Source organism: Elephantulus edwardii, unplaced genomic scaffold (assembly GCF_000299155.1).
Source record: "Elephantulus edwardii isolate Elephantulus edwardi_28Jun2011 unplaced genomic scaffold, EleEdw1.0 scaffold00089, whole genome shotgun sequence".
NCBI lineage: Eukaryota > Metazoa > Chordata > Mammalia > Macroscelidea > Macroscelididae > Elephantulus > Elephantulus edwardii.
Genome location: NW_006399839.1, coordinates 12,395,264 through 12,400,654, shown reverse-complemented (window position 1 = coordinate 12,400,654; position 5,391 = coordinate 12,395,264).

Below are 5,391 nucleotides of genomic sequence, written 5' to 3'. Positions count from 1 at the left end.
ATTAATCTCCTTTGTCAGTGTGTCCTTTGCCATTCCCTATCTCTCCTCCCTGAGAGAGACTTCACCCTGATTCATAAGGAAAAGGGAATGGCGTATTTTCTTAGCTACTTCCTGCTGAAAAGGGATGCTGTAGGTTTCAGGGGCCTTCTTATTGTCTATTTACTAATATCCTGAAGGCCTATGCAATAAGGCAAGACTTTTTAAAAAATAAAACAAAATAAAAGCCCCTGTTGCTATCTTGTTGATTCCAACCCGTGGCAGCCCCACTTCTTGCAGAGCAGAACTGTACACTTGGTTTTAAAAGGCAGTAGATAATCAGGCCTTATGTACAGAATGCTGTGAGGTGAATTCCAACAGTCAACGTCTGGTTTAGTGGCGAAAACCCCAAACCTTACTGCCACCACGTGAATTCTGACCTATAGCAATCTTCTATTGTGTTCCTGAGGCTGTGATTATTTACAGAAGGAAATTGCCCATCTTGTAGTTGGTGAATTTGAATTGCCAACCTTTTAGTTAGCAGCCCAATACACAACACACTATACTACCAGAACTTGAATTTGATCTGTTTGCACTTACGGCAATAATAAAGGTATAATATTTGGACAAAGAGAAAGAAAATTGCCATTATTCAACAGTGACATGATTGCATATATAGAAAAGTCAAATGAATCTAAAACTCAATAGGTGAATTTAGCAAGTTTTCCAGATACACAGTCACTATTTTAAAAAGGTATTTCTCTGTTTAAGCAACAAGTCAATTAATGGAATGCAAAAATCACCAGCAATCATAGTAAAAATGAAAATACATAGGCATCAATATGAAAAAGACGTGTATAATCTCTACACAAAATAACTATCCCATATTACTCGGAAGACTGCAGGTTTTTTTAGATACTGTTCAAGTGTTTTGGTAAACTTTCCCTTGTGGCCTACTTCCATTGCCTGAACTCTTTCCAGAAGCATTAATCATATCAATGCACAGCCATGGAGTCAGCGCTAACTCATAGCTGACCCTCCCATGGGTTTTCAGAGGTTGTAAATCACACTGGAGGAGATTGTCCATCTTTCTACCACAAAGCAGATTGTGTATATCATATTAATGTTGTTGTTAGGTGTCATCAAGTTGACTATAACTCATAGCAATCTTATAAATAATAGTTGTGAACTATGTGCCATCCTCATCTCTAATACACTTGAACCCATAGTTACAGTCACTGTTAATCCATCGTGTTGAGGGTCTTCCACTGACCTTCACCTCCTTGAAAATTATCTCTTTTCCCAAGGACTGACCCTTTCTAACAACATGCCCAAAGTATGTGAGATGCAGTTTCACCATCCCGGCCTGCAAGGAGCACTCTGTTTGCACTTTCTCCAAGACATATTTGTTTGGCAGTTTGTGGGATATTCAGTACTCTTTAACAACCACAACTCAAAGGCATCTTTTCTTCTTCTGTCATCTTTATTGCTCAACTTTCGCATACATACCAAGTAACTGAAAAGATCATGGCTTGAATCGAGTGTACCTTAATCTTTAAACTGACATCATTAGCACTTTTGCACAGATCCTGGACAGCAGTTTTTCCCCAATGCAAATATTTCTTCTAATTTCCTGACTACTGGTACCAAGGGTGGTGGTGGTGTTATCAGTGCTATTCTTGTATACCATTGAGTTGGAATCAATTCATAGCTGACCCTCCAGCGGGTTTTCAGAGGTAGTAAACTGAAGAGCAATGGTGTCACTCTGGAGACTAAGGTGCATCTGATACAGGCTATGGTCTTTGCAAGCACATGTTATACATCAGAGAGTTGGACAATGACTAAGGAGAATAAAGGAGAATTGATGCCTTTGAGCTGTGGTGCTGGAGAAGAGTATTGAGGGTACCACAGACTGTCAAGAAAACAAACAGATTCAGCCTAGAGAGGGTTAAACCAGGCTGCTCCTTGGAGGCAAGGATTCTGAGGCTTCATCTGACATACTTTGGACATGTAAGGAGTGAGAGGTCCTTGGAGAAGGACATCATGCTTGGGAGGGTAGAGGGACGGCGCAGAAGGGGAAGACCCTCTATGAGGTGGATTGGTTCAGTGACTGGGTTAATTAGGATGGGTGTGTCAGAGGCAGTGCGGTTGGCGCAGGACAGAGCAGGGTTTAGGGCTGTTGTACAGAGGGTCGCTATGAGTCGCAAGCGACTCTACGGCACATAACAACAACAATAACAACAAATTGTGTGGGAGGTGACTGTTCATCTTTTTCCTGTGCAGGAGGCGGTAGATTAAAATCACTTGCCTTTAGGCTGGCGGTGCAACTCCTTACCACTAAGCTGCCAGAGCTTATCAATAGCAAAGAGTTAGTCAGCCCCTACTATATAGCATTATAAATGTACAGAAAAGATGTTAATCACAGGGGGGAAAAGTTCAGGTCTTTTGTGCAAAGCTTACTCTGAGTCATAGTTGACTCCACAACACTTAACCAGTGCTAAATGAGATTGGTTATATTGTATCTCAGTGGTAGTTTCATCTACCAACATAACTAGTTGCGTTATATCTTGGAGGAACATTTTTCCATTTTGCACATCACTCTTTGTCAAAAGTTCTATATGAGGTAACCTGGGTTTGCTGTGATGCTGAACCTTGTACCACTGGGATATCAAATACCAGAATGGTTTCCCATTGTGGGCAGTGTTTGGTGGAGCTCCCAGTTGTAAAACAGGTTGGGAAACAGGAGTGGCATCCACTTCTTAAACCACATGCCTTTGGAAACTCTATGTACTTGGAGAAAAAAAGACAGCTGTGGAAAGTCATCAGGTCTTTGGTTCATAGAGTTGCCATGAGTCGATCTTGACTCAATGGCAATCAACAACAACAACAAAAACTACTCAGCATTAACAGTAGTGACACGGACACACACAACACGAGCACACTCTCCTTTATGTTCACAACAACTCTGTCCATGGCCAACAGGAAACTAATGGTCACAGAGTTTAAGTAACTTGACCAGACAGCAAGTTCTAACTAACCTTGGTGTGTCTGAAATGCTCTCAGTCCCCCTAACTAGAAAGGCAATCTTAGGAATTATGGTGAGGCAATCCTTTTACTTTTCAAGCATCGGTGGTGCAATGATTATGCACACAGCTGCTAAACAAAAGATCCAAGTGCTTGGAACCCACTGAACAGCTCCAGGGAAGAAAGCCCAGATAATCTGCTCCCATAAACACTGGAAACTCAAACTCACATTTATGGTTGTTAAGCATGTTACAACTCATAGCAATCCTCCATCAGATTTCTGAGGCTATAGATCTCTACAAGAGCAGACAGTTCAACTTCCTCCCTTAGAGCTGATGGTGGATTTGAACCGCTCAAGTGTTACTCACAGGCACAGGGTCTCTGAGAGCTAAAATTGAGTTGATGATGCTTAACAATTTTTTTAAGTCCGAGGTTGGAAAAATGTTTAAAAGTTAATTTTTTTTATTTTATTATTTTTGTGTGAGTGTACCGTCAAATCAGATCTGACAGGTACAGGAGGAGATTGTCCCTCCTTCCCCGGCAGAGCATCTGGTGGATTCGAACCTTGCGCCTCTGGGATTGTAGTTGCAGCTCCTTGACACTAGGTCACCAGAGCTCCCCTAAATTTTTTTTTTTAAAAATGGGAAATATCTGGTGATCTTCATGGAAATATTCTGTGTATGAGTTAACCATTTTTATTTCTTTTTTAAGTATTGAAAAGATATCACTCAATTCAAAATCCAAGGATTTGGCCTGGTTTGGAATGTGCATGAGGACAACTGGCCAGCCACTAGATGGCCCTGTAGCTCTTTGTGGGGCCATCACCAAACTAGTGATCATCAAACGAGAGATGACAGAAATAAGCACACAGTAGGACATTTAAAAAAAAAAACTTAAGGAACTGAATTTACAACAGTGTTCTATCTTCTGAAATGTCATCTTTCTTAACTGTTTTGGTTGGTAGTAGAGAATTATTCCTTGGCAAAATTAAAAATTACGGACTTATCTTAGAAGCCAGGGTGCTCTTCAGAGGCAAGGATGGTGAAACACCATCTCAGATACTTAGGATGTGTTGTCACGAGGGGCTAGTCCTTAGGGAAACATCATCCTGCTGGGAAAGGTGGAGGAACAGAGAAAAAGGGGAGGACCCCCAACAACACGGATTGACACAGAGACTGTAACAATGGGCCCGAGCAGAGCAGAGGTGGGGAAGATGGAGCAAGACAGGGCAGGGCTCCAGTCTGTTCTTGATAGAGTCCCCATGAGTTATAGTCAATTCAATGGCACCTAACAACAACAACAACGCCCTCTAGTGTGTGTATATGTGTATGTCTCAAAAACTCAAAATACTACATAACGGGGAAGAGACTGGAGAGCATTATGCAGAGTGAACTACCTCAGCCTCATATGGACAAATACTGCATAAGATCATTATTGTAAAGATGGAAGGATAAGTAGTAAAATGTGTAGGAAGGTCCAAAGGTGTAAGGGAAGATAGTAGGGGGGCTAAGGACAGGCAGGGGGGGAAATAATAGAGTTGCAGAATTTGGTGGGTGAAGGGAGAGTATGAAGGAAATGGGAAAGATACATCAGGGATCTGAAAAGACAGGATAAGGTTGGGTATAGGCAGGCCAATGATGATTAATTTTATGTTGTTGTTCTTTTTAAGTGCCATCGAGTCATAGGTGACTCATAGCGAAAGATCTGAACACTTGTTTAACTTTCACCCTTTCTCCAGGTTCATAGGATTTCCAGAGGCAAGCTATTTCAGAAGTAGATGCCATTCCTGCTTCCAAGCTTGTTTTAATCAGGGAAGCTCCATCAAACACTGTCCACCATGGGTGACCATTATCGCATATGACACATCAGTGTCACAGTGTTTAGCGTCACAGCAACCACGACTTACCTCTGTAAAGCAAGGGGACAGACCAGGGCTATATGACCAAGAAGAATATTTGACCAAAAGTAATTTAAAAAACAATTAAAAATGATTAATTTTATAAAACATAATTTATGGGAATGGTTGTATTAAGCACAATGTAAATGAAGGAAAGCATGAAACACAATAATTTTGTGTGGAAACCAATGTAAAATTTTTGAAAAAATCACCTCAACTCATTGGTATCGAGTCAGAACCAACTCCTAACTGACCCTCCAGTGTGTTTTCAGAAGCTGTAAACTGAATAGGAGAAGACTGCTTACCTTCCTCCTTCAGAGCAGCTGGTGCATTTGAACTGCCTGCATTTGGGTTGACGGTGCAATTCCTTACCCACCAGGCCACCAAAACGCCCTTGTATCAGTGTGTGTACATTCATACACACATGTTGTTGTTGTTGTTGTTGTTATGTGCCGTCGAGTCGTTTCCGACTCATAGCGACCCTATGCACAACA